General features: G+C 25.8%; 1 protein-coding gene across 4 annotated transcripts in view; it reads left to right on the top strand.

Moving 5' to 3' along the window:
• The first annotated feature begins 600 nt into the window (after positions 1-600).
• LOC114128519 (zinc finger BED domain-containing protein 4-like) overlaps positions 601-10,677 on the top strand; it is a 31,635-nt gene continuing 21,558 nt past the window's right edge. For all 4 annotated transcript variants that reach the window (XM_050204133.1, XM_050204132.1, XM_050204131.1 and 1 more), the window contains exons 1-5: positions 601-717; positions 6,831-6,954; positions 7,018-7,162; positions 7,295-7,455; positions 7,920-8,017. The gene's annotated coding sequence lies outside the window, so the exon portion shown is untranslated. The remainder of the gene's footprint in view (positions 718-6,830; positions 6,955-7,017; positions 7,163-7,294; positions 7,456-7,919; positions 8,018-10,677) is intronic.

Genomic DNA, 10,677 nt, shown 5'->3' with positions numbered 1-10,677 from the left:
TAAAAATCATTTGAATACTTTTTGTTCATCGTATGTAGGTATCATTAAACGAAACTAGTAAAAAGATAAAAAATCTGAAAAAATTTTTAGGTATACTTTTTCGTTAAAGTGTTGTATTATTAATATGGCGTGTCTGCATTTCATAAATAATGCATTGTGATTACGCGAGTGGCGTAAAGTTCCATTTTATAAGTCAATTATTAATTTATTATAGGTACATACCTATCTAATTAGTATGATGGCATTAATAGACATGGTTGATTAATGTCGGCATCTCTGTGATTGCGCTATCATGAAATATTGAGGTATAGATTACCGATATAGGTAATATGGTTATGAATAATTATGACCATTGATTAAATGATATTGAGTAATAAATTAATTGGTAGAGATTACGTAATAATCGCGTCTACAGCTCGTATAAAAATTATTATCGAATAATACAATTGAATTTCACAATGTAGAGTCTTCTCTATATCGTGTTGAATTTAATCAAAACATCGATTACCAGAGAACAGTATCGATGATGTGGGTAAGCGTATATCGATAGTACTCGTGCTGTTATAAGAGGGCAACACGGTGGTACGCGGTCTGTAGGTGGTAGTTCGCAGCTTGCGCTACACTGGTAATGTTTACTGAAGCATAACAGCATTCGTCAGCAACTTAGAGCTTTCTGTCAGAAACGTTCAAACGCCCACGGCATTATTCATATTTTCGGTAAGTGTAATTTTTTTCGTATTATATAATTATTGTAAAAGGGATTCAAATTTATATGAATTTATATTTTATCTTTTTATTATTATTGTTGTATCATTTTTTTTCGCGATTATCAAATGTCAGGTTAACCAATCGTTTGAATCTTCTGAATCGTCGAATTTTTAATGAAAATATTATACAAAAAGATGATTTCTCCTAAGATTTATCGGATTTTTCAGCAATTATTATTTATTTAATTTATATAATAATATATTTGAGAATTTTTGAAATCGTATTTAATGTATTTTTAAATTCTGAACGGAGTGATGAATGTATTAATTATTCTACAATGATGTGTGTTTTTTTTGTTTTTTTTTTTTTGTGTCCGTGTACAGCATAACTAACGCGAAAATTTGCAAGTAATTTTGTAGTTGAAAAATCATAAAACTTTTTGTGTTTATATCTAAGACTAAAAAATTCAACACTAAGTTTTAAATAAGTTTTCCTTTGAGTAGCTATATAAAAAACTCGAAGCATCATTAAAGGAAAAATTTTAAGTGCATTTGAATTTTAAATTTTTACGAAATAGCGTAACGATAACGATTGTCGGTTATCCTCAAACGATTTTAAAGATTTGTTATTATTCAAAAAGGATAAGTCCTAGATTCTTAAAAATTTCATCAGTTATTTAGATTAGCTTTTTCTTTACATGATTTAATTTTCAAAATATTTTGACTGTTTGTAAGCTATTTAAAAACAACTTAAAATTTTGATTTTTCTGAGAATTTTTTTTTGAAGTATCAATAAAATATTTTTGGGCCAGTCAAACTAGTTGAAAAATTAATACAAAGTTCCTCATAAGTTATTGTCATAGTAATAAAAAAATTATAAGAATACATAAGCAAAATTTTTTATTAGCATTTGAAGTTCAAATATTGACAAAAATTCGTCAAAATCATGAATATTTACAAATTATTTTGTTGGTATAATTCATAAAAATTTTTGTATAAGTAGCTAAGAGTTGAAAATTCAATACGAGATTTTCCATAAGCTTAGCTTATAATAATTAAAAAGAACTTAAATTTTGGTGTATTCAGGCCATTAAAACAAAAATCACTTTTTTCAACAACCATTCGAAATTATATCCTAGGCTGACAAATCATTTTCGTTCAGAATCGTTTTTCGTAATTTTTCAAATTTTTTAAATAAATAAAATAAACTAATTGTGTTGAAATCAAATCTTTTCGAAAGCAAGACGTCATTATAGATGTTAAATGCAATTAAATTGATTATTCTAACTACAATATGGAATGGTATTGAGGTATTTTAACATCTCAATATAATATTATAAAATTACGTATATGATTCGAAATTGCTTGTAAAATTTAAAAGATTTTAAGTATAATAATTATTAATATTATGTAACACTATTTTTTTATTAGTTTGTAACACATGGATAAAATCGATAATAATATCAACTCAGATGTGTAGTACCACTCTGAAATTATATAAAAGTTTAAAATACCTTTAATTAAAATAATAATATCTATATGATAAAATCATTAAATAAAGTGAAATAATGGAGGATGATTAAAGAGAATCAGATTGATGTAGGTATAAGTTGTATTGTACTTTAAATTATTTTGAAAAAAATTATAGGTATAATATTACAAAGTCCTATTATATTTTAGATTCTGAATGGAGTGATGAATGTATTGATTTTACAATGATGTATGTTTTTTTTTTTTGTGTGTGTGTGTGTGTACAGCATAACTAGTCGAAATAATGCTCCAATTTCAAACTATGAGGGTGGTTTCCGATGTAAAAGTGAATAAAGTGAATATTCTTGGTGCATTATAGAGGTTAAAAGTAAACATTTTCCAACAGTTTTCAAAATAATCAAAAAAACAAAAAAAAAAATGACGGAAAAACGGGAATTTTTACGCAAACCAGTTTTCGTCAAAATCGAATTTTTTATTTTGCTATAACTCAAAAACTAATCTATGTAAATACTTGAAATTTTTACCAAATGTTTATATTAGCGTTCTCCATACACAGTTAAATTTTTTGAACTATTTATAGACAATTGAAATTTTAAATTTTTCTAAGTATTTTTTTTTTAAATAACGATAAAATTTTTTTGGCTGACCAGAAAATCTTGAAAATTTAATACAAAGTTTTTTATAAGTTGTTCTTAAAGTGATAAAAAAAAATCCGAAATCGTTAGTCACAATTTTTTTTTATGAGTGCTTAAAGTTCGAATTTATACGAAATATGTCGAAATTGCGAAAATTTGCAAGTAATTTTGTGGTTGGAAAATCGTAAAATTTTTTTCTTTTATAACTAAGCTTTGAAAATTTGGTACAAGGTTCTCCATAAATTTTTCTTCAAATATCTGTAAAAAAAACTCTACCGGATTCAGACAAAAAAATTTTATGAGTGTTTGAAATTTAAATTTTTACAAAACCGCGTTAAATAACGGTTTAGCCTCAAACGATTTTTGATATTTGTTGTTATTCAAATAGTATAAGTCGTAAATACTTAAAAATTTTACCATTTATTTAAATTTTCATTTTCTTTACGTGATTTGATTTTCAAAATATTTTGACTTTTTTTGAGCTATTTATAGACAAATGAAATTTTCAATTCTCTTAAGAATTATTTTTTGAAGTGTCGATAAAATTTTTTTGGCGGAGTCAAAATATTTGAAAAATTAATACAAAGTTCCTCATAAGTTATTCTTATAGCGATAAAAAAATTATAAGAATACTCAGGCACAATTTTTTTTATTAGCATTTGAAGTTCAAAGTTTGACAAAAACTCGTCAAAATCATGCGAATATTTGCAAATTATTTTGTAGTTCAAAATTCATAAAATTGTTTTTATTTGTATCTAACGTTAAATATTCTATACTGACAAATCATCTCCGTTCAGAATCGTTTTTCGTATACAATGATACCTATCATTGCATTCAAATTTAACCTACCCTAGTCCGAGGTCCACCCCACCCCCTAATGTACAGCAGAGTGGTACCCACTTGCCGATTTAATTTTTATTTTGTTTTTTCAAAATCTTTTTTTAGTAGTTTTAATAGAGATTTAATGATCAGGGAACTATGGAAAAGTCCTAAGTGATAAGGTAAAATATGGATACTTTGTAAATTCCAATTCCTGGTGCAACAATTGTTATACGACAATTTATATGTAATAGTGCGTTACAGAACATTTCTACTTTACGGGACACTTCTTTTTTTGGTTATTTTTTGGAGAAACTTAGTCATGTTTTTGACGAATAAAATGATGATGAAATCAGAATTTAGCGCACGAACTTACTTTCAAAGTTATAGCTAATTGAAGTTTTCTATTTATACTCTAATCTTTAAATACTGATTTTGCATTAAAGTTTTCCTATTGAATTGTGGCGCAGTGGTAACTTTACTGTCAAAATAACTATGGGATCAGCGATTGAACCCGGGCTGGGACATTTTTTTGCATTAAAAAAAAAAAAAAATTTATCTATTTTGTGTAACGCCATTAGACAGAATGATTTTTAATGTGGCACAGTCTTAAATTTTGTAGTATTAAATAATGGTGAGTAATTTTGCTTCCTACGCCTACCGGCTCCAATCGCCGGGATATAAAATGTAAAATGTAAAATGCATAAAATTTGACTGCGCGTGTTTCGGCACTCGTCGCTACGCTCCTCGGCGACGTCGCTCCGCTCCGCACAAATCGAAAATATCTCTCGATTTGCTCTGTAACGTCACCTCAAATAGGCATTGGGTTAAAATACATTTTAGGGTACTACTTCCATAATTCAAAACATTAATAACAGTAAAAATAATAGCGAAAAATCTGCAAATTAAGTAATTACTCAGGTATTTAACATATATACGATATACAGTAATAAATAATAATTATAAGTCGTCATAACCTGAACAGGTACATTAATAGTGGTAAAACATAAACAATTGATTTGATATCAAGAAACCAACAAAAAAAAGTTTACAAATAAATATTTTATTATACATTTTAAGAGGTCTACACTAATTGCAGCAGATAAACATCGATAAAATAAAATGACAAATTCAAGCTTTTAATACTATTCATATAATATGATAAATTTGTTTGAATTTTTTAATTAATTTAACACCTATGCAAATAATCGAAACTCAAAAGTCGATAGGTTCACGGTTGACGGTTATTCTCTAATAATTTGATAAATTTGATAATTAATAATAATAATAATAATAATAATGAAAATAACACAGTAATATCAACATAATAATAATCGGAACGGCCCTAAAAACTACAAATAAATAAAATAATGACATTTATTCATTATAAGTACCATTTTATACAATGGGAAAAAGTGCGAAAAATAATTACGCAGGACCCGGAATTGAACTTGGGTTATACAGCATGGCAACGTGTTACCATAAAGACTCGGCTACGATAAGCCGATGGTAGGCGAGTACCTTTCAAAGTTATTTAACATCATATTTACTAACTTTGGAGCGTCATAACTTTGTCGGTTTACTTTGTCATAAATATGTCCGAGCGTCAAATTCTAGCTTGACCATCGTTTTCAGTGGACTTGACTACATACATAGGTTTCAATAATATACAAATTGTAAAAAAAAGGTGTTCCGTAAAGTTGAAATATACCTAATAAATATATATAATATGTAATATGTATAATATATAAATACAACATAATATAGAACCAAAATACACGAATTTGGTAGATACTAATAATTTAATTCAATAATATTTTTATTCATAATATCTAATGTTACAATATCAGTGGCCATGGTTTATTTGTGTGTTAAAATATAGTTTTTTTTAAGTTAATTCATTGTAAAATTAAAGTCATACGATCAGAGACGTATTTAGGAATTTTGCGCCTCAGATAAGGTACTTTTTTTATCACTCAAATGACCTAAGTTAAATTGTTAAATATTCAATTAATACCAATTTTTCTCATGGATTATGAATTGTGATATCATTTGTCTAATACTATAATACATAGGTAGGTAAACAAATAATAGAAAATGTAATATATTTTTAAGAAAAAAAAAATTGTTTATTATTTGTCTAGTTATCTAATTTCTATTTTATTTGTTAACATGGTATAAAACAAAAATTAAATTAATTGTAGGTATAGTATTTATATCTTAGAACAATAGGTAATTTAGTTAAATTTTTTTCTGGAGAACCTTTTCACCGGTTTGCCTTACTACACTTATTGATTACATTAAACATTTTTTTTTAATTTAAAATATTAATGATACACATTAGTTATTTGTAACAAGCATTGAAGCACGATTGAAGTCCAAATTAACTGAGAAATTTACTAATATAAAATTACACTATACTATATAATATTCATGTATGTATAGGTCTGTTCTTAATAATGTGTAGATTTTATTAATTATTATATAGGTAGCAGGTACAGTTAGCTGCTGTAAATATTCGGCTGACGTAAATGTGGAATATTATTTCGCCGTGCTGAGAGTATATTATAAGTGATAATACGATTAGGTAAAACTATTCTTGCAGGTAAAGTCTGAATATTTAGTGTAATAATATATAAAAATTACATTGTACATTCATTCCTTAGAAGATTGTATACACATTAATATCAGTGAGCCTAAAGTAATAAAAAACTCGGACTATCGTTTTTCGTTACTTCAAGCAGTAGGTATTTGTTACGACGCGCGACAAGCGCTGCAGACGGATGAGTACAAGAGAATGTTTAGTTGGCTAGGGAAAATCTAAGTCTCTACGCTGAGTTCACGGACTGTGGGCCAACAGTAATAACTAATAATTTTTTCAAGTAAAAATAATAATAATTATTATTTATTTATCAATACATAGCATAAAATAAAGTCGCCTTTTTTGTTCGGAAATAATTTCAAAATTGCTGAATGAATTTTGATGCGGTTTACACTGTTATATAATCAATTAACAGAGGAAGGTATTTATGTGTATAATTTATTAATATATAACTTGATTAATAAAATTTGCGTATAATATTGTATACCTATTATTATTATATCTATACTACACTGTTATAATATGTAGGTATACAGATATGTTATCAATGTTATCAATGAACGTATATTGTTGTAGGTTCGGTTAAAAGCTGCTGTAATATTATGTAGTCGGACATAAACGGATAAACGTATTGACTTATTAGTAATTGTATTTTTCGAAGAGTATAAAAGTGTTAATACTAGAATAATCATTCTTACAGGTAAATGCGAGTTTTATTTTGTAAAATATTATATAAAATATGCAGATATTCTCGTATTTATAGATTATTCGTATACATAATATAAATATTGGAATCAAAACCACAAGGCTTGATGATTTCCATGTCTACAGCAGTACAGCATAATATATTTGTGTACGTTATTAGTGGTAAAGGAGGTGGTCAGGAGACGACTAAAATTCAAATATAGGTAATTGTGTTTAAATACGATGTTTACATTGCACTTATCTTAAAGATTTAGCAAGTCTTAACGTAGAATAGTGATATCATTGTGATACATTTATTCTTTATACCAATACATTGTATTTATACACAATTCTAGTGTTCGCAGATTTGTGTATAGTAGTAAAAGACAACGACATCACGGAGGTCTATAGCCCACTGTAAGTCGGGAGCGTTAGATAGTATGAGGACGTACATCTGTTGCAACAACTCATAACTTACTTAGATTGTAGAGACCACGAAAAGCAATTATTTAAAAAAGTGAGTATTAGTTTATATTATTTTATGTATTAACAATATTAACATAAATTTATTATAGCACTAGTTGATCCCGTGCACTTTGTTGTCCGTTAAAAATGCCAATTCTATAATATGATTCAAATTTTGATTAATTTGTTATTTAATATTCAGTTTAACAGTGTTCAAAACTTAGACATTTTCATTTTCATAAATTTCATTTAAATCGGTTCAGTAGTTTTGGAGCCTATTAAATACAAACAATCAAATCTTTCCTCTTTATAATATTAGTATAGATAATAAATAAGTTATGTTTAATATTATTGAATGTTTCATAACATTGATTTGATGACAACTTTTTTTAGAAATAGTATTTTATATGCAAAATTATTTGCTATACAATTTACAAATTAAAATGAATGTATTATTTGGTTATTTGATTGATAGTTGATATTATCAATTATCATTATCATTTTTTTTTTTTATAGAGTTCTATACAAATATAATAATTCTAAGAGTCAGTGGCGGCTCGTCAGGGGAGGCAAGTGAGGCTGAGCCTCACCTAACTATTGTACAAAAAAAGGAGGTAAATATACTATATACTATAATAGTTATAATTATTTCCAATCGACTTAAAGAATATTATATTTAATAATATAATGTACATTTTAAAATACAAAATAAATTTATTTTGTCGTATATGATATTAATTATCATAGTACACATTGAGTACAAACTACATACTTCGTCACTGTTATCAAAAATCACGACGAAGACGTTCGTTGAACGATATAACGATCTCGATGAAAGCCGAAGCATGCTGAGAGGCTAGTAATATTTAGCCTCAGACATGGACTAAGATAGAATGGACTGGTAACGGTAGGGACGGCGAGGTGGTGGGGTCTGATCCCCAAATGTTTCTGCCCCGCTACACTGCACATCTATCACAAGTACACTATGTTCAACGCTATCTAGTGATAATAATATACGATAGAAAAGTAAATAGTGGTTCCATATAGGTTATTATAATATACTATAATATTTCTCCATAGATGGCGCTGAATGTAGTGTACTCTGGTACCTTTACTAGAGAAACATTTGTGTCACACTGATAAGATATTCGATATCAGTCCATTCTATCTTAGTCCGTGGCCTCAGACGAGTGGGACGGCCGTACAATGATAAAATATATAATGGTAGAGGAGGAAATCGGAATTTTATTATGAAATGAGGTAGAACGATTCGGGCCTCAGGGTTTGTTAACATTACCCATTAGTCATTTGTCGCAACGACGTAACTTCCACTAATAGAAATAGGAATTGGGAGGTTGTCATAATGGATATAATGTCGTGTAGTGTAAGTGTACACTTAACAATACTTTTATCACAAACTAAAGATATTGGTTCATATCAAATATTAATCAAATAATAATTAACACAATTAATAATTATTATTCTATTTGTAATTTTATACTGCCAAACTGTCTTAGTGCCTTGTAGTTTTTAGCGTTTGTAGTGTTTGTATTATAGTTTATTGAGTTATATGAGATTTATGAAATAAGTATATTTTTTTTTTATGTATAGGTATGACATTTGAAATAAATATTTTAGGGTTTATTACTAATATATTTTTAAGGGCAAGTATTAAATATTATTTATTAATTGAGTTATATTAAAAATAAACTTGAAACTCATTGACAGCATATTTATAGACATTTATTTTAACAACATTTTTTCTCCCATACATTTTGAAAATATTTGCCTCACCACTAAAAGCACAAAAAAAAAAAAATAATTTCTGTTTAGTTTCTTAGTATTAATTAAATATTTACCCAAAAACATGTTTTATAACATTACTTAATGGATTATTTTTAATACTTTTATATTATTATTTTTTAATAACTGTTATATAATTTGATCATATCAATTAATTTTTTTTATATTAATTAGGAAATTAGATATTTAGCATATAGCCACAAATAGTTATTATTAATAGAAATAAAATATATAATCTTCGAATAATAGCTATTGTAACAATTATATAGTACCTAAATACAAAAAAAAAAAAAAAAAAAAAAAACAAGTACATCGGTATAATATTATTTTATCACGATTAATATTAAAATAATGATTTTATTAATTCTAAAATCTTAAATCAAAGTATATAACGGGGAAGTACAAAAAAATCTAATTTGGCAGAAATCTTATTAGCCTAAACAAAAACTCTTAAAAATAGAATTATAGATCTTTTGGTACTATAATTAGAGATAAGGAATGTATCACATTCTTTATGTTTCTATTTGACATACAAAAACCAATTTCAGACAATAACTCAGGAAAGTCAATGTGATTGTTCAAAATATTGTATACAAATATAACATCTGTTAAATTATGTCTATCACTAAGTAAGTCTAGGCTTAAGAAGATTTCAATAACATTAACAGTATTTTTAGTAATTTTTAAATTGGAAAAATGAGCATACCTTTTCAAAAATTTATGCTGGACATTATCAAGTTCATTTTTATATTTTAAATAATTAGAAGATCAAATAAGTGAACCAAATTCACAATAATAGTTATAAAAAAATTAGGTTAGTTTATTATTAATAATAAAATATTATTATTGTTATAATAATATATTTATAATAATAAATATATATATTATATTTTTTTATTTATATTTTTTATTTTTTGTTTTTTTTTTTTAATATATATATTATTATTATTATTATTATTATTTTATTTTTTTTTATAATTATATATTATATAATATAATATGAAACTATCTAGAGTGGTAATTTTAATTAAAAATGTCTCATTTCTACAAACAACTCAAAAATAATCAAACAATTCTGAAAATTGTCTTTAATTTCTAAATCTTAGGTATAAACAAAATATATTTAATGAATATTTAACTACATAATTACTTGCATTTTTTAAGATTTTCAAGATTTTTTTCAAAATTCAAAATTTAAATGTATTAAAATACAGTGACTATAAATTGTTGATATTTTTAATTAGAAAATGAATCACTTATAAAGATTCTTGTATTCAATCTCAAACATTCTTATCTATTTATAAATTTTTTATTAATGTTTATAAAAATAAAATTCAAATTTCAATTGTCTATAAACTGCAAAAAATAAGACAAAATATTTTGAAAATTTTACCATGTACAGAAAATGATAATTTAAAAATAATGAAAATTTCAAATACACGCGGTTGTTCATTTGTAAATTATCATGAAA

Source organism: Aphis gossypii, chromosome 3, assembly GCF_020184175.1.
Source record: "Aphis gossypii isolate Hap1 chromosome 3, ASM2018417v2, whole genome shotgun sequence".
NCBI lineage: Eukaryota > Metazoa > Arthropoda > Insecta > Hemiptera > Aphididae > Aphis > Aphis gossypii.
This window is presented reverse-complemented; position numbering and strand designations above follow the sequence as displayed.